General features: G+C 39.6%; 1 pseudogene across 1 annotated transcript in view; it reads right to left on the bottom strand.

Moving 5' to 3' along the window:
- LOC117077531 overlaps positions 1–20,172 on the bottom strand; it is a 29,672-nt pseudogene extending 9,500 nt beyond the window's left edge. Inside the window, exons 1-2 of the transcript XR_004434794.1 lie at positions 20,168–20,172; positions 12,120–12,124 (exon numbers count right to left, since the gene is read on the bottom strand). The product of XR_004434794.1 is annotated as an elongation factor 1-alpha 1-like (transcript). The remainder of the gene's footprint in view (positions 1–12,119; positions 12,125–20,167) is intronic.
- Positions 20,173–20,445: the final 273 nt, after the last annotated feature.

Below are 20,445 nucleotides of genomic sequence, written 5' to 3'. Positions count from 1 at the left end.
TTACTCCTTCAGGAGGAGGTTGTTCAGTTTCCATGTAGTTGTGAGGCTTTGAGTGAGTTTCTTAATCCTGAGTTCTAATTTGATTACACTGTGTTCTGAGAGACAGTTTGTTGTGATTTCTGTTCTTTTACATTTGCTGAGGAGTGTTTTACTTCCAATTATGTGATCAATTTTAGAATAAGGGCAATGTGGTGCTGAGAAAATGTATATTCTGTTGATTTGTGGTGGAGAGTTCTGTAGATGTCTATTAGGCCCATTTGGTGCAGACCTGAGTTCAAGTCCTGAATATCCTTGTTAACATTCTGTCTCGTTAATCTGTCTAATATTGATAATGGGGTGCTAAAGTCTCCCATTATTATTGTGTGAGTGTCTATATCTCTTTGTAAGTCTCTAAGGACTTTCTTTATGAATCTGGGTGCTCTGTATTGGGTGCATATATATTTAGGATAGTTAGCTCTTCTTGTTGAACTAATCACTTTACCATTATGTAATGACCTTCTTTGTCTCTTTTGATCTTTGTTGGTTTAAAGTCTGTTTTTTCAGAGACTAGGATTGCAACCCCTGCTATTTTTTGCTTTCCATTTGCGTGGTAGATCTTCCTCTATCCCTTTATTTTGATCCTATGTGTGTGTTTCTGCACGTGAGATGGGTCTCCTGAATACAGCACACTGATGGGTCTTGATTCTGTATCCAATTTGCCAGTCTTTGTCTTTTAATTGGGGCATTTAGCCCATTTACATTTAAGGTTAGTAATGTTATGTGTGAACTTGATCCTGTCATTATGATGTTAGCTGGTTATTTTGCCCATTATTTGATGTAGTTTCTTCACAGCATCGATGGTCTTTACAATTTGGCATGTTTTTGCAGTGACTGGTACTGGATGTTCCTTTCCATGTTTTGTTCTTCCTTCAGAAACTCTTTTAAGGCAGGCCTGGTGGTGACAAAATCTCTCAGCATTTGCTTGTCTGTAAAGGATTTTATTTCTCCTTCATTTATAAAGCTTAGTTTGGCTGGATATGAAATTATGGGTTGAAAATTTTTTTCTTTAAGTATGTTGAATACTGGCCCCCACTCTCTTCTGGTTGTAGGGTTTCTGCTGAGAGATCCACTGTTAGTCTGATGGGCTTCCCTTTGTGGGCAACCGGCCTCTCTCTCTGGCTGCCCTTAACATTTTTTCCTTCATTTCAACCTTGGTGAATCTGACGTTGATGTGTCTGGGGTTGCTCCTCTCAAGGAGTATCTTTGTGGTGTTCTCTATTTCTTGAATTTGAATGTTGGCCTGCCTTGCTCAGTTGGGGAAGTCCTCCTGGATAATATCTTGAAGAGTGTTTTCTAACTTGGTACCATTCTCCCCATCACTTTCAGGTACACCATCAACTGTAGATTTGGTCTTTTCACATAGTCCTCTATTGCTTGGAGGCTTTGTTTCTTTTCACTCTTTTTTCTCCAATCCTGTCTTCTTGCTTTATTTAATTAATTTGATCTTCAATCACTGATATCCTTTCTTCCACTTGATTGAATCGGCTATTTAACCTTGTGCCTGTGTCACGGAGTTCTCCTGCTGTGGTTTTCAGCTTCATCAGGTCATTTAAGATCTTCTCTAAACTGTTTATTCTAGTTAGCCATTGATCTAACCTTTTTCAAGGTTTTTAGCTTCCTTATGATGGATTAGAACATCCTCCTTTAGCTTGGAGAAGTTTGTTATTACCCAACTCCTGAAGCCTACTTCTGTAAACTCATCGAACTCATTCTCCATCCAGTTTTGTTCCCTTGCAGGTGAGGAGCTGTGATTCTTTGGAGAAGAGGTGCTCTGGCTTTTAGAATTTTCAGCTTTTCTGCTCTGGTTTCTCCCAATCTTTGTGATTTTATCTACCTTTGGTGTTTGATGTTGGTGACCTACAGATGGGGTTTTGGTGTGAATGTCCTTTTTGTTGATGCTGATGCTATTCCTTTCTGTTAGTTTTCCTTTTGACAGTCAGGACCCTCAACTGCAGGTCTATTGGAGTTTGCTGGAGGTCCACTCAAGACCCTGTTTGCTTGGGTATCACCAGTGGAGGGTGCAGAACAGTAAATATTGCAGAACAGCAAATATTGCTGCCTCATCCTTCCTCTGGAAGCTTCATCCCAGAGGGGCACTTGCCTTTATGTGTTGTCTCTCGGCCCCTACTGGGAGGTGTCTCCCAATCAGGCTACACGGGGTTCATGGACCCACTTGAGGAGGCAGTCTGTCTGTTCAAACGCCATGCTGGGAGAACCACTGCTCTTTTCAGAGCTTTCAGACAGGGACGTTTAAGTCTGCAGAAGTCTGCTGCCTTTTGTTCAGTGATGCCCTGCCCACAGAGGTGGAGTCTAAAGAGGCAGTAGGCCTTACTGAGCTGCCGTGGGCTCTGTCCAGTTCAAGCTTCCCGGCCACTTTATTTACCTTTTCAAGCCTCAGCAATGGCAGACACCTTTCCCTCCTCCAAGGCTGCATACTTGCATGTCAATCTCAGACGGCTGTGCTAGCAGTTCAAGGCTCTGCGGGTGTGGGACCCGCCAAGCCAGGCACAGGAGGGCATCCCCTGGTCTTCCGGTTGCTAAGACTGTGGGAAAAGTGCAGTGTTTGGGCAAGAGTTTACCATTCCTCCAGGTACAGTCTGTCACAGCTTCCCTTGCCTAGGAAAGGGAAATCCCCAAACCCCTTGTGCTTCCCAGGTTAGGCAATTCCCCGCCTTGCTTTGGCTAACCCTCTGTGGGCTGCACCCACTGTCCAACCAGTCCCAATGAGATGAACCAGGTACCTCAACTAGTTGGAAATGCAGAAATCACTCATGTTCTGCATTGATCTCGCTGGGAGCTGCAGACTGGAGCTGTTCCTATTTGGCCATCTTGGAAGTGAATCCCAGACATTTTAAATGAAAGATAAAATCTCCACATTGTGTAGATTATAGCAAGTGCTGAGTAAAACATCTGATCAAAAGGTATGGGTTATTGTGTCCCTGTGTTGGAACATTGTGTTTCAATTCATAAATATTAGTCAGCCCTTTCCTCCTAAAACACGCTTATGTTGAGTCTCATCCGTGGCAACAGAAGCAGAGGCTGGAAAATGGGATTTAGGACATAAAGTTCCTAAACAGTCTATAGGACTGTTCTGTTCCTGGCTTTTACTAAGATCACAGGTAGGCAGTGATGAGTTAGCAAACTGGAAATAAAAGAAACATTTTGATATGTAGTATTTGCTAATTTTCATGTTGTAAATACTCCCAACATCACTGACTTTAAGCTTCTTATAGTTAACAACCTGCTCACAATATTTCTGATTATTTAATAATTGGCTCTTATGAATACAAATAGCTTCAATTCAACTAAGTCCAGGGTATCGAAACACATTGTTTCTTCTTTTACAAAAAACATTTATTTTATGTTTACAGGGTACATGTGTAAGATGTCCAGGTTTCTTACGTACGTAATGTGGTCATAGGTTTTGTTATAGATTATTTTCTCACACAGGTATTAAGCCTAGTATCCATTAGTTATCTTTCCTAATCCTCTCCCTCCTCCCACCTTCCACCTTCTGATAGGCCACAGTATGTGTTGTTCCCCTCTATGCGTCCATGTGTTCTCATAATTTAGCTCCCACTTATAAGTGAGAACATGTGGTATTTGATTTTCGGTTTCTGCTTCTGTTAGTTTGCTGAGGATAATGTCCTCCAGCTCCATCCATGCTCTTGCAAAGGACACAATCTCATTCTTTTTAATGGCTGCATAGTATTCCATGGTGTGTGCGTACCACATTTCTTTATCCAGTGTATCATTGATGGTTATTTAGATTGATTCCATGTCTTTGCTATTGTAAATAGTGCTGCAATAAATGTACACATGCAAGTGTCTTTATAATAGAACAATGTATATTCCTTTAGGTATATGCCCAGTAATTAGATTGCTGAATTCTATCTATAGGTCTTGAGTACTCATCACACTGTCTTCCACAATAGTTAAACAAATTTAGACTCCCACCAACAGTGTATAAGCATTCCTTTTTCTCCACAATCTTGCCAGGATTTATTTTTGACTTTTTAATAGTAGTCATTCTAACTGGTGTGAGATACTATCTCATTGTGATTTTCATTTGCATTTCTCTAATAGTCAGTGATATTCAGCTTTTTTTCATATGCCTGTTGCCTATGTGTTTGTCTTCCTTTGAAAAGTGTCTGTTCATGTGCATTCCCCACTTTTTAATGGTGTTGTTTGCTTTTTTTTTTCTTTTAAATTGGTTTAAGTTCTTATAAATTGGTTTAAAGATGCTGGATAGGCCAAGCATGGTGGCTCATACCTGTAATCCCAGCATTTTGGGAGGCCGAGGCAGGTGGATCAACTGAGGTCAGGAGTTCAAGACCAGCCTGGCCAGCATGGTGAAACCCCATCTGTACAAAAAATATAAACAATTAGACAGGAATGATGGTGGGTGCCTGCAATCCTAGCTGCTCAGGAGGCTGAGGTGGGAAAATCATTTGAACTTCAGAGTCGGAGGTTGCAGTGAGCTGAGATCACACCATTGCACTCCAGCATAGGGGACAAAGTGAGACCCCATCTCAAAAATATATAAATAAATAAATAAATGCTAGATGTTACACCTTTGTCAAAGACTTAGTTTGCAAATTTTTTTCCATTCTCTAGGTTGTCTGTTTACCCTGTTGATATTTTATTTTGCTGTACAGAAGCTTTTTAGTTTAATTCAATACCATTTGACAATTTTTACTTTTGTTACAATTGCTTGTGGCATCTTCCTCATGAAATCTTTGCACATGCCTATGTCTTGAATGGTATTGCTTAGGTTATCTTCCAGGGTTTTTATAGTTTGGGTTTCTACATTTAAGTTATTCATAAATATTGAGTTAATTTTTGCATGTGGTTTAAGGAAGGGGTACAGTTTCAGTTTTCTGCATATGGCTAGCCAGTTATCCCAGCACCATTTATTGAATAAGGAATCCTTTCCCCATTGCTTGTTTTTGTCCAGTTAGTCAAAGATCAGATAGTTGTTGGTGTGTGGTCTTATTTCTGGGTTCTCTATTCTCTTCCATTGATCTATATGTATGTTCTTGTACCAATACCATGCTGTTTTGTTTACTGTAGCACTGTAGTGTAGTCTGAAGTTGGGTAGCTTGATGTCGTCAACTTTGTTCTTTTTGCTGAGGATTGCCTTAGCTATTTGGGCACCTTTTTGGATCCATATACATTTTAAAATAGTTTTTTTCTAGTCCTGTGAAGAAAATCAATGGTAGTTTAATTGGAATACCATTGAATCTATAAATTGCTTGGGCAGTATGGCCATTTTAGCAATATTGATTCTTGGTATCTATGAGTGTAAAATTGTTTCCATTTGGTTGTGTCATCTCTGATTTCTTTGAGCAGTGGTTTTTAGTTCTCCTTGTAGACATCCTTTACCTCCCTTGTTAGTTTTATTTCTAGATATTTCATTCTTTTTGTGGCAATTGTGAATGGGAGTTTGTTTGTGAGTTTGTTTGTCTGTGTACTTCAGTGTGTTTTTTTAGTGGCTGGAAATAGTTTTTTCTTTCCATACTAAATGTTTCCTTCAGGAGCTCTTGTAAGGCAGGTCTGATGGTAATACATACCTTCAACATATGCTTGACTGAAAAAGGATCTTATTTTTTATTTGCTTAAGCATAGCTTGGCCAGATATGAAATTCTGCGTTAAAATTTCTTTTCTTTAAGAATGTTGAATATTGGCCCCAATTTCTCCTGGCTTTGAGGGTTTCCACTGAGAGGTCTACTTTTAGTCTGATGGGCTTCCCTTTGTAGGTGACTTTGTCTCTCTCTCTGGGTTGCCCTTACCATTTTTTCTTTCATGTCAACCTTGGAGAATCTGATGATTATGTGTCTTGGAGATGATCTTCTCATGGAGTATTTTACTGGGGTTCTTTGCATTTCCTGAATTTGAATGTGAGCCTGTCTAGCTAGGTTGGGAAAGTTTTTATAAATAATATCTTGAAATACGTTTTTCAAATTTGTTTTATTCTCCCCATCTCTGTCACGTACACCAATCAGTCACAGATTCATTTTTTTACACAATCCCATATTTCTTGGAGGTTTTGTTTATTTCTTTTTATTTTTTGTTCTCTATTTTTGTCTGCCTGTCTTATTTCAAAAAGAAGGTCTTCAAGCTCTCACATTTTTTCTCCATTTGGTGTATTCTGCTATTAATACTTGCAATTGAATTATGAAATTGTGTGTTTTTCAGCTCTATCAGGTCAGATACATTCTTCTCTGTACTGGATATTTTGGTTGTCAGCTCCTGCACTGGTTTATCATGGTTTTTAGCTTGCTTTCATTGGGTTACAATGTGCTTCTTCAGCTCAGTGAAATTCATTTTTATCCATATTCTGAATTCTAGTTCTGTCACTTCAGCCATCTTAGTCTCAGCCCACTTCTGAACCCTTGCTGAAGAGGTGATTTAGTCATTGGGAGGAACAAGAGCACACTGGCTTTTTGAAGTTTCAGTGTTCTTGCACTAATTCTTTCTCATCGTTGTGGGCTTATCTACCTTCAATCTTTGAGGTTATTGACCTTCGGGTGGGTTTTATTTTCTCTTAACCGTCTGGCCACTTTTCAGTAGGGCTGCTTCAGTTTGCTGGGGGTCCACTCCAATCCTTAGTCACCTTGGATTTTCTAGTACTTAGAGGTGTCACCAGTGAAGGTTGCACAACAGTAAAGATGGCAGCCTACAGCCTTTTTTGGGAGCTTCATTCCGGTATGTACAGACTTATTGCCAGCCTGACTGCACCAGTAGGAGGTGGCTGGAGAAGTTGGCTGGGAGGTCTCACCCACTCAGGAGGAACAGAACTGGGGACCTGCTTCAAAAGGCAGTCAGCAGTGCTTTCATAGAGCAGGTGTGCTGGGCTGGGGTACTGCTTTTACCTCCAGTCAGTCAGCTTGGGATCTCCAAAGTGTGGAGACTGGAATGGCTAAGTCACTGAAACACCAAAGATGGCAGACCATTCCTCCCTCTAGCAGCTCTGTCTCAGAAAGTTTTCAAATTTATGTTGGCCAGAGAACATTGGCAGGAATAGCTAGAGTCCCCAGTTGGGATGTTCCCCCTACTGAGGAGGAACAAATCAGGGACTCACATAAGGAAACAATGTGGCCATGCTTTTATAGAGCAGCTGTGTTATGCTGGGGTGCCACTTCTGCCCTGATCAGCTTGGGCTCTCTAAAGCCCACAGGCTAGAATGGCTGAGTTGCTCAAGGAGCAAAGATTGTGGCCTGCTCCTCCCCTTGGGAACTTCATCCTGTCCCAGGTCCCAGGTAGGTGCAACACTGTTGCTGGTGGCTGGCTAGAATTCCAAGCCAGTGAGTCTTATCCTGTGACGCACCATTGAAGTGGGTCCCGCAGATCATTGCTGCTCAGCACCCTGTATTCAGCCCCCTTTTGGGGGTATGTACGAGAGTTCAACCTCCTGCCTTGCCTGAGTTGCAGTCACTTTTGCTGGGAATTCTGGAGCTGGAGTAGGTATATCTCCTGGTTCTCCATACATGCCTGAGCAGCTGCTCTGTTGAGACTCCATGCAGCTCTGTGTGTCAGACCAAATGCCGTGGTAGAATGAGTTCATGACAGGATATCCTGACCCAAAGACTGAAAGATCTTTGGAAAAAGTGTGGTTTTCTGGGGTTGCACATTCACTCACTGCTGCCCTGGTGGGGGGTAGGTTTCCTTGGCTTTGTGTTGCTCCCTGGTAGGCCATTGCTCTTACCTGTTTTTCTCCATTTTCCGTGAGTTGAGCTATTTCCTTGATCAGTCCTAATGCAAGTACCTAGATGTTTCAATTGAAGGTGCTGTATTTGCTCATTCCTTTTATTTCTCCCTGTGAAAACCATGCACTGTAGCTGCTTCTAGGCGGCCCCCTCCTATGTCTTTATTTCTTTGTACAGGGTAGTTGTTTCTGGGATCAGAGAGATTAGAATCCTGTCTTAACAACTTCCAATGTGCGTGACTTTGATATTATATCTACCCTTTTTTTGTGCCTCAGGATCTTTGCCTACAAATTGGAGATAATGTTACTACACATCTCATAGTTTTGTTGTGAGACTTAAAAGTGATAATTCTCATGATGCTCAGAAACATGTTCTTGGCACAGTGTTGCTGCTCAGTAAATGACAACTATCATCATCATAATCACCATCATCATTATCATTACCATAATCATCACTACTCTTCCTGAAACCACTGCAAAACAGTATAGGATATAAAAGAGAGGAAATTATAGAGGAGTGAGCCAGAAGTGACATCTCAGGAGCCTTTATTCCCTGACTAGTTCCAGAGAAGGCATGCAAGACACAGTCCTGCAGACCCACCAGAGATGAGTTTCACTTGGGGGCAGAGGCAAGGGGATCACCTTGAAAGAAACAAAATCCCTCCTTGTCTCTGTAGGAATATCAACAAATAAATTTTACATATATTTCTTTGTTGTGAAGTTATGATTGAAAACAGCATTGTCTGTGGATCAACACAACACCAGGGGTAGTCATCACAGGTACACTGGCTCCGAATGGTACTTATGACCTCAGTGCAAAAGGCCTGAACTATTCAATGGCTCATGAAATGTCAATTGCTGACCCTCTGGATGGCCTCTCAACTGGAGAGGTTCCTACAAAGAAAGACTGGGTCTCAGGGTAGATATCTCACAGAAGTAAGGACTCTGGAACCACAAAATGACAGATGGGGCAAGTAGTTTAGCAAGGAATATAAGAGTACACACTCTTTCTGAAGATGGCATGAACTGTGTTCTCCTATGAGACTGAATTTAGACAGGTACTTAGGACAAGCTTCAGAAGTTGGGAGAAACAGGCCGGGTACAGTGGCTCATGCCTGTAATCTCAGCACTTTGGGAGGCAGAGATGGGCAGGTCACTTGAGGTCAGTAGTTCAAGACCAGACTGGCAAACATGGTAAAACCCTGTCTCTACTAAAAATACAAAAATTAGGCAGATGCTGTGGTGGGCACCTGTAATCCCAGCTACTTGGGAGGCTAAGGCAGGAGAATCACTTGAACTCAAGAGGCAAAGGTTGCAGTGAGCTGAGATCGTACCACTGCACCCCAGCCTGGGCAACAGAGTGAGATTCCATCTGATACAATAAAAAATAATTTAAACAAATAAAAAGAAGTTGGGAGAAACAGCTTTACAGCATGGCTGACATATGTGTTTAAGGCCCCTTCATGGAAGAGAGAACAAGCCCAGAGAAAAGTAGAAACCACACACTTCCAGGGTCCAAGGCCTTAGATGACTTTTGGGATAACAAGAGAAGAGTTCTGGTCATTGGAGGGTATCCTTTGATTTCTGGCATTTGCTAGATACTGCCATGGTCTACAATCTAGATCTCCAGGAGAAAAGTCATTGAGTCCAGGCAGGCAATTAGACATTCTGTTTATTGCATACTTTCTACCTCATGATGACTATGCTAGATATTTCACATGTAATGTCACATTTAATTCTTTCTATAACCACGGTAGCTAGAAATTATTATTCATAACGTACAAGAATTAAAATTAATTTAAAAAATTAAAAGTAAAAAGTTAATTTAAAAATTAATTAAAATTCAGTATGATAAATTCTGTGTTCAGTACAAGTACAGGAATATATAACAATACATAGGAGAAGGAGGTAATTCAGGGAAACAGGTTGTTTTTTTTTTTTTTCCACATAATGATGCTTGAAGTTTGGTTGCCACATAAAAAATAACTGGAAAGATAAAAAGCAACTAGATCATCAAGAAAATAAACAGTTAAGGTGCTAAAAATGTATCCAAAAGGTATTTGTATTTAGTTCTTTCTGCCTCCATATACTGAACTGATTGTACAAAAGTCTGCCTTGTCTGGAATAGGCCTGGTCATTCATCTCTGATCTCTACCTCCTCTACCTACTTGGCTGTATGGGTCAGTGAAGACACAGGCTGCTTTCCTTATACATCTATCACTATTGTTCAAAGGGCCACTATTAGTTCTTTAAGTTATTTCTTCCATGAGGCCACTGAGTAGGCTATACATCTCAAGAGTTATGCCTAAATTTGGCGTAAGTAAATGCTGCATCTCAGCTGTGACCCTAAATTAGCATTAAACAGCACTCTCCCTGGCACTACCTCAGTAGTCCCTGAGGACTATTTTGATTGTAGTATAATTATTCTCACCTCTGTGTAAAATTCAGAGAAACTTACAGGGCAGGGAATAGCCTGGTAGGGGAATAAGATGGCATTTATAGGTCATTGCAACATCCAACCACAGGAAAATTTTATCCTCTACCTCTAAAAGATAGAGAGATTGTTAGGTTTCATTTACTTGATAATTCAGTAGAAAATGAGAAACATAGAGAACATGAATAAAATCATTTAAGACATTACTTATTAACGGAGATATAGGCAATTAGCTATTCAGAAATATGTGATTGATGAAAGTTTATTTATTTCCAATTTCAAATGCAAGACACTTAAGCAGTTTAACTGAGAATGGCAAGAAGCCTAGAGAAAGATGAAGAAAGACATAAAGACAGAGAAACCAAGAGAGAGAAATTAAATTTGTAAGAGATGAGAAGGAGAAAAAAAAAATGATGGATAGGAGGAAGGACTAAATTGCAGCTTCCACTCGAATGGACAGAGCAGTGTGTGGAGATTCACATTGTGAACTTTCGCTCCAAGAACAACTGGGGGAATATACCAGGAAAGTAGAGAAAATCCACAAACCCTTTGAAGGAAGTGGATTGCTCCTGCAGGACCTGGGAGACAGCCCAAATACTGTGAGTGCCTAAACTGTGAAAGCATTAAAGGGGGGTCATCCACCCCTGAACACACATCCTCAGTGGGGAATCTGAAGGTCCAGGTCATGGGAGAAGGATTTGATCTTATCTGGAGCTGAGACAATATAGAGAGTCGAGCGAAATACACGGGTAGAGAAAGCAGCGGGAAAAGCCCTGTGGGCTCTCTGGATCCCCAGGGAAGACATTTCTGACTTGTCTCACAGGCATCCTTGGGGCGGGCTGCCAGAGGAACTAGGAAAAGACCACAGGGACAAGAAAACTTTTAGTTGAACTTTCTAACAATTACAATTGAATGTGAAGCTTCCTGGCCAGAACTCGGGGGAGGGTGTGAGTCTTGTGTGCAGACTCCTTCACATCTCCTTTAGCATTAAACAGCACTCTCCCTGGCACTACCTCAGTAGTCCCTGAGGACTATTTTGATTGTAGTATAATTATTCTCGCCTCTGTGTAAAATTCAGAGAAACTTACAGGGCAAGGAATGGCCTGGTAGGGGAGTAAGATGGCATTTATCTTATTATGAAGGAGGTGTGAAAGTTTTGCTTGCTGTCTCAGCTGGGAGGCTGGTAGCCTAGGACAAGGTCTCAGACTGCTCACTCAGTACCTGGAAACAAAGTTGGTGCTGTTGTTTGGGGTAAGGTGGGAGTAAGACTGGTCTTTTGGGTCGCATGGGAGCTGGGTGAGGCCTGTGACTGACAACTTTCCCCCACTTCCCTGACAACCCGCATGACACAGCAGAGGCAGCCAAAATACTCCTGGGATCGTACCTCCATTGACCTGAGAACCACACCCCCTCCCCCACAGCAGCCACAACAAACGCAACCGAGAGTCTGAGCTCAGATACACCTAACCCTGTCCCAACATGGTCTTTCCCCACAGACCCTGGTAGTTGAAGTAAAAAATCATATTCTCTTGGTAGTTCTAGGGCCCCACCCACTGCCTGATCCTCCCTATACTACCACAGCTGATGCTCTCTTGAAAGCGCCACCTCCTGGCAAGTGGCCAACCAGCACAAAACTAGTGCACTAAACAATTACAGCTAAAGACCAATACAGAGTCCATTCTACTCCCCTGCCCTCTATACCAAAGCAAGTGCTGGTATCCATGGCTGAGAGACCTGAAGATGGTTCACATCACAGGACTCTGTACAGACACCCCCTGACAAAAAATCAGCCCAAAGCCTGGCACTTATGCTGCATGGATAGGTCCAGAAAAGAAATAACAATCACTACAGTTTGCTCTCAGGAAGCCACATCCCAAAGAAAAGGGGGAGAGTACTGAATCGAGGGAGCACACTGTGGGTCAAAAGAATCTGAACACCAGCCCTTGAGCCCCAGATCTTCCCTCTGACATAGACTGCTCAAATGGGAAGAAACCAGAAAAACAATCTGATAATATAACAAAACAAGATTCTTTAATGTCCACCAAAAAAATCAAACTAACTCACCAGCAATAGATCCAAAACAAGAAGAAATCCCTGAATTGCCAGAAAAAGAATTCAGAAGGTCAATTATTAAGCTAATCAAAGAGGCACCAGAAAAAGATGATGCCCAACTTAAAGAACTGTTTTAAAAAATGATAGAAGGTGTGAGGAGAGAAATCTTCAGTGAATTGGCATAAATACAAAACAATCACAACTTCAGGAAATAAAGGGCACAGAGAAATGCAAAATTTACTAGAAAGTCTCAGCAATGGAATTAAACAAACAAAAGAAAGAACTTCAGAGCTCAAAGACAAAGTTTTTGAAATAATTCAATCCAACAAAGACAAAGAAATGAGAACTTTTAAAAAAGTGAACATAAACAAAGCCTCCAAGAAGTTTGGGATTATGTTAGATGACCAAACATAAGAATAATTGGCATTTCTGAAAAAGAAGAGAAATCCAAAACTTTGGAAAACACATTTGGGGAAATAGCTGAGGAAAACTTCCCCAGAATTGATACAGATCTAGACATCCAAATACAAGAAGCTCCAAGAACACCAGGGAAATTCATCACAAAAAGAACATTGCCTAGGCATATAGTCATCAGGTTATCTAAAGTCAAGACAAAGGAAATAATCTTAATACCTATGAGGCAAAGGCACAGGTAACCTATAAAGAAAAACTGATTAGACTAACAGCAAACTTCTCAGCAGAATCCCTACAAGCTAGAAGGGATTGGGGCCCTATGTTCAGTCTCCTTAAACAAAACAATTATCGGCTAAGAATTTTGTATTCAGCAAAACAGCTTTATAAATGAAGGAAAGGTACAGTCTATTTCAGACAAGGAAATGCTGAGAGAATTCACCACTACCAAGCCAGCACTACAAGAACTGATAAAGGGAGCTCTGAATCTTGAAATGAATCTTGGAAACACGTAAAAAAAATCTTTAAAGCATGAATCTCACAGGACATATAAAACAAAAATACAATAAATAAAATGAAGGTATTCAGGCAACAAATAACATGATGAATGAAACACCACCTCACATCTCATTGCAAACATTGAATGTAAATGGCATTAGTGCTCCACTTAAAAGATACAAAATGGCAGAATGGATAAGCATTGAGGGCTTACCCATGGATAAGGCCTCATGAGGGCAGTATCTGCTCCCCTCAAGTGACTCATCTAACACATACAGACTCACATAAACTTGAGTTAAAAAGGTGGAAAAAGACATTCCATGCAAATGGATACAAAAAGAGAGCAGGAATAGCTATTGTTATATCAGACAAAACAAACTTTAAAGAAACAGCAGTTGAAAAAAGAGGGATATTATATAATGATAAAAGGCCTTATCCAACAGGAAAATATCACAATCCTGAATATATGTACACCTAACACTGGAGCTCCCAAATTTGTGAAACAATTACTACTTGACCTAAGAAATGAAATAGACAGTAACACAATAATAGTGTGGGACTTCAATCTCTACTGACAGCACTAGACAAGTCATCAAGACAGAAAGTCAACAAAGAAACAATGAATTTAAACTATACCCTAGAACAAATTACTTAACAGTTATTTGCAGAACATTCTACCCAACAACACAGAATATACATTCTATTCATCAGTGCATGGAACTTTCTCCAAGATAGATGATGCAGTAGCCACAAAACAAGTCTCAATAAATTTAAGTAAATTAAAATTACATCAAGCACTCTCTCACACCACAGTGGAATAAAAATGGATATCTAATACATAGAAGTTAAATAACGTGCTGCTGAATAATCATTGGGTCAACAATGAAATGAAGATGGAAATTTTAAAATTCTAGGAACTGAGCAATAATAGTGACACAACCTATGAAAACCCCTTGGATACAGCAAAGGCAGTGTTAAGAGGAAAGTTTATAGCCTTAATGCCTACATCAAAAGGTCTGAAATAGCACAAATAGACAATCTAAGGTCACACCTCAAGGAACTAGAGAAACAAGAAGAAACCAAACCCAGACTCAGCAGAGAAAATGAAATAACCAAGATCGGAGCAGAACTAAATAAAATTGAAACCAAAAAATACAAAGTTAAATAAAATAATAATCTGGTTTTTTGACAAGATAAATAAAATTGATAGACCATTAGCAAGATTAACCAAGAAAAGACAAGAGAAGATTCAAATCAGCTCAATTAGAAAGGAAATGAGAGATATTACCACCGACATCACGGAAATACAAAAGATTACCCAAGGCTACTATGAACCCTTTGCATGAATGAACTACAAAACCTAGAGATGATGGATACATTTCTAGAAATATGCAACCCTCCTAACTTAAATCAGGAAAAACTGAAAACCCTGAACAGAACAATAACAAGCAGCAAAATCGAAAAGGTAATAAAAATTACCAACAAAAAAATCCAGGAGAACAGGTATTCACAGCTTAATTTAATCAGACATTTAAAGAACAATTGATACAAATCTTATTGATACTCTTTCACAAGATAGAGAAAGATAAAATTTTCCATACATCATTCTATAAAGCCAGTATTACCATAAGAGCAAAATCAGAGAAAGACATAACAAAAAATGAAATCTGAAGACCAATATAACTGATGAACAGAGCTGCAAAAATTATTGACAAAATACTAGCTAACCAAATCCAAGAGAATATCAAAAAGATAATCCACCATGACCAAGTGGGTTTCATACCAGGAGTGCAGGAACGGTTTAACGTATTCAAGTCAATAAATGTGATATACCACATAAACAGAATTAAAAAACAAAAATCACATTATTATCTCAAAAAATTCAGAAAAGCATTTAACAAAATTCAGCATTGCTTTATGATTACAACCCTCAGCCAAATCAGCATACAAAGGACATACCTCATCTATGACAAAGCTATCTCTGACAAACCACAGCCAACATAATACTGAATGGGGAAAAATTGAAAGCATTCCCTCAGAGAACTGGAACAAGACAAGGATGCCCACTCTCACCACTTCTATTCAACATAGTACTGGAAGTCCTAGCTAGAGCAATCAGGCAAGAGAAAGAAAGCACATCCAAATTGGTAAAAAAGAAGTCAAATTGTTGCTGTTTGCTAATTATATGATTGTATACCTAGAAAATACTAAATACTTCTTCAAAAAGCTCCTCCAACTGATAATTCAACAAACTGTCAGAATGCAAAATTAATGTACACAAATCAGTAGCTTTGCTATACACCAACAGTGACCAAACTGAGAATCAAATCAAGAACTCAACCACTTTTACAACACATACAAAAAAAAGAAAGAAAATACATAAGAATATACCTAACCAAGGATGTGAAAGAACCCTACAAGAAAAAAAAAAAAAAAATAAAGAAAACACTGCTGAAAGAAATCATAGACGACACAAATGAATGGAAACACATCCCATGCTCGTGGATGGGTAGAATTAATAGTGTGAAAATGACCATACTGCAAAAAGCAATCTACAAATCCAATGCAACTCTCATCAAAATACCATCATCATTCTTCACAGAACTAGAAAAACAAAGTCCTAAAATGTATATGAAATAAACAAACCAAAAAAAAAAAAAAAAAGCTTGCATAGCCAAACTAAATCTAAGCAAAATGAACAAATCTGGAGGCATCACATTACCTGACTTCAAACTATATTATAAGGCTATAATCACCAAAACAGCATGGTACAGGTATAAAAATAGGCATATATACCAATGGAACAGAGTATAGAACCCAGAAATAAACCCAAACACTTAGAGCCAACTGATCTTGGAGAAAGCAAACAAAACCATAAAGTGGGGAAAACACCCTATTAAACAAATTGTGCTGGGATAATCAGCAAACCACAGGTAGGAGAATAAAGCTGGATCCTCATTTCTCACTTTATAGAAAAGTCAACTCAAGGTGGATCAAGGACTGAACTCTAAGACCTGAAACCATAAATATTCCAGAAGATAACATCAGAAAGATCTTTCTAGACATTGGCTCAGGCAATGATTTCATGACCGATAACCCAAAAGCAAATGCAACAAAAACAAAGATAAATAGGAGGGACTTAATTGAATGAAAGGGCTTCTGCACAGCAAAAGAAGCAGCAGAGTAAAGAGACAACCCACAGAGTGGGAGATCTTGACAATCTACACATCTGCAAAGGACTAATATCCAGAATCTACAACGAACTCAAACAAATCACCAAGAACAAAACAAACAATGCCATCAAAAAGTGGGCTTAGGACATGAATAGACAATTCTCAAAAGAAAATATACAAATGCTCAATTAGAAAAAAAAGTTCTCAGCATTGCTAATGATCAGGGAAATGCAAATCAAAACCACAAAGCGATACCACCTTACTCCTGTAAGAATGGCCATAATCCCAGGGCAATCAGACAGGAAAAATAAATAAAGGATATTCAGTTAGGAAAAGAGGAAGTCAAATTGTCCCTGTTTGCACATGACATGATTGTATGTTTAGAAAACCCCATCGTCTCATTCCAACATCTCCTTAAGCTGATAAGCAACTTCAGCAAAGTCTCAGGTTACAAAATCCATGTGTAAAACTCACAAACATTCCTTTTTTTTTTTTTTTTTTTTTTTTTTTTTTTTTTTTTTTTTTTTTTTTGAGACGGAGTCTCGCTCTGTCGCCCAGGCTGGAGTGCAGTGGCCGGATCTCAGCTCACTGCAAGCTCTGCCTCCTGGGTTTATGCCATTCTCCTGCCTCAGCCTCCCGAGTAGCTGGGACTACAGGTGCCCGCCACCTCGCCCGGCTAGTTTTTTTGAATTTTTTAGTAGAGACAGGGTTTCACCGTGTTAGCCAGGATGGTCTCGATCCCTGACCTCGTGATCCGCCCGTCTCGGCCTCCCAAAGTGCTGGGATTACAGGCTTGAGCCACCGCACCCGGCCACAAACATTCCTATACACCAATAACAGACAAACAGAGAGCCAAATCAGGAGTGAACTCCCATTCACAATTGCTTCAAAGAGAATAAAATACCTGGGAATCCAACTTACAAGGGATGTGAAGGACCTCTTAAAGGAGAACTACAAACCACTACTCAACAAATAAAAGAGGACACAAACAAATGGAAGAACATTCCATGCTCATGGACAGGAAGAATCAATATCGTGAAAATGGCCATACTACCCAAGGTGATTTATAGATTCAATGTCATCTCCATGAAGCTACCAATGACATTCTTCACAAAATTGGGAAAAACTACTTTAAAGTTCATATGGAACCAAAAAAGAGCCCGCATTGCCAAGAAAATCCTAAGCAAAAAGAACAAAGTGGGAGGCATCATGCTACCTGACTTGAAACTATACTACAATGTTACAGTAACCAAAACAGCATGGTACTGGTACCAACACAGAGATATAGACCAATGGAACAAAAGAAGGCCTCGGAAATAATACCACACAACTGCATCCATCTGATCTTTGACAAACCTGACAAAAACAAGAAATGGGGAAAGGATTCCCTATTTAATAAATGATGCTGGGAAAACTGGCCAGCCATATGTAGAAAGCTGAAACTGGATCCCTTCCTTACACTTTATACAAAAATTAATTCAAGATGGATTAAAGACTTAAATGTTAGACATAAAATCATAAAAACTTTAGATGAAAACCTAGGCAATAGCATTCAGGACATAGGCATGGGCAAAGACTTCATGACTAAAACACCAAAAGCAATGACAAGAAAAGCCACAATTGACAAATGGGATCTAATTAAACTAAAGAGCTTCTGCACAGCAAAAGAAACTACCATCAGAGTGAACAGGCAATCTACAGAATGGGAGAAAAATTTTACAATCTACCCATCTGACAAAAGACTAATATCCAGAATCTACAAAGAACTTAAACAAATTTACAAGAAAAAATCAAGCAGCCCCATCAAAAAGTGGGCAAAGTATGTGAACAGACACTTCTCAAAAGAAGACATTTATGCAGCAAACAGATACATGAAAAAATGCTCATCATCACTCGCCATCAGAGAAATGCAAATCAAAACCACAATGAGATACCATCTCACACCAGTTAGAATGGCGATCATTAAAAAGCCAAGAAACAACAGGTGCTGGAGAGGATGTGGAGAAATAGGAAAACTTTTACAATGTTGGTGGGACTGTAAACTAGTTCAATCATTTTGGAAGACAGTGTGGCGATTCCTCAAGGATCTAGAACTAGAAATACCATTTGACCCAGCCATCCCACTACTGGGTATATACCCAAAGAATTATAAATCATGCTGCTATAAAGACATATGTACACGTATATTTATTGTGGCAATATTCACAGTAGCAAAGACTTGGAACCAACCCAAATGTCCATCAATGAGAGCCTGGATTAAGAAAATGTGGCACATATACACCATGGAATACTATGCAGCCATAAAAAAGGATGAGTTCATGTCCTTTGTAGTGACGTGGATGAAGCTGAAACCATCATTCTGACCAAACTATCACAAGGACAGAAAACCAAACACCACATGTTCTCACTCCTAGGTGGGAATTGAACAATGAGAATACTTGGACGCAGGATGGGGAGCATTACACACTGGGGCCTGTCGTGGGGTGGAGGGAGGGGGAAGGGATAGCATTAGGAGATATGCCTAATGTAAATGGCAAGTTAATGGGTGCAGCACACCAACATGACACATGTATACATATGTAACAAACCCGCACATTGTGTACATGTACCCTAGAACTTAAAGTATAATAAAAAATAAAATAAAATAATAAAAAAAGAATGGCCATAATAAAAAAACAGTAGATGTGGCGTGGATGCGGTGATAGGGAACACTTTCACACTGATGTTGGGAATGTAAACTACTACATCCACTATTGAAAACAGTTTGGCAATTCCTTAAAGAACAAAAAGTAGATCTGCATTTGATCTAGCAATTCCACTACTGGGCATCTACCTAGAGGAAAAGAAGTCATTATACAAAAAAGAAACTTGCACACATATGTGTATAGCAGCACAATTTGCAATTTCAAAAATATGGAACCAGCCCATTAGTCAACAAGTGGATAAAGAAATTGTGAGATATATATATATATATATCTCCCCAAAAAGCCCATCCAAGAGTCAGCAGCCTCAAAGATTGAAACTAGACAAACTCACGAAGATGAGAAAGAATCAACAACAACAAAAAAGCTGAAACCCAAAAGGCTAGAGTGCCTCATCTCCAAGTCATCACAACGTCTCTCCAGCAAGGGTGCAGTACAGGATGGAAAATGAGATGAATGAATTAACAGAAGTAGGCTTCAGAAGGTGGGTAATAAAAACTACACCAAGCTAAAGGAGCATGTTCCAACCCAATGCAAAGAAGCTAAGAACCTTGATAAAAAGAGTAGCTGCTAACTAGAATACATATTTTAGTATTCTATTCTTTATATATAAATATATATAAAGAAATTATAATATATAAAAATATATATAAAGAAATTGTAATATATATAAATATATATATAATGGACTAGTACTCAGCCATAACAAAAAAAAAAAACACACAAATTAATGGTATTTGCACCAACCTGGATGGAACTGGAGACTATTATTCTAAGTGAAGTAAGTCAGGAATGAAAAAACAAACATCGTATGTTCTAACTCATAAGTGGGAGCTAAGCTATGAGAATGCAAAGGCATAAGAATAATGCAATGCGGCCGGGCGCGGTGGCTCAAGCCTGTAATCCAGCACTTTGGGAGGCCGAGACGGGCGGATCACGAGGTCAGGAGATCGAGACCATCCTGACTAACACAGTGAAACCCCGTCTCTACTAAAAAATACAAAAAAACTAGCCGGGCGAGGTGGCGGGTGCCTGTAGTCCCAGCTACTCGGGAGGCTGAGGCAGGAGAATGGCGTGAACCCGGGAGGCGGAGCTTGCAGTGAGCTGAGATCCGGCCACTGCACTCCAGCCTGGGCGACAGAGCGAGACTCCGTCTCAAAAAAAAAAAAAAAAAAAAAAAAAGAATAATGCAATGCACTTAGGGGACTCGGGGGAAAGGGTAGGAAGGGGGTGAGGGATAAAGGACTACAACTTGTGTTTAGTGTATACTGCTTTGGTGATGGGTGCTTCGAAATCTCACAAAGCACCATGAACTAACTTATTCATGTAACCAAATGCCACCTGTTTCTCAAAAACCTATGGAAATAAAAATTATTAAAAGATAAATAAATAAATTAATTTCTAAGATGCTAGGCAATAACATAATC

Source organism: Trachypithecus francoisi, unplaced genomic scaffold (assembly GCF_009764315.1).
Source record: "Trachypithecus francoisi isolate TF-2019V2 unplaced genomic scaffold, Tfra_2.0 Lachesis_group6, whole genome shotgun sequence".
In the NCBI taxonomy this organism is placed as follows: Eukaryota; Metazoa; Chordata; class Mammalia; order Primates; family Cercopithecidae; genus Trachypithecus; species Trachypithecus francoisi.
The sequence above is the reverse complement of the archived record's forward strand: the minus strand, read 5'-3'. Positions and strand labels throughout refer to the sequence as shown.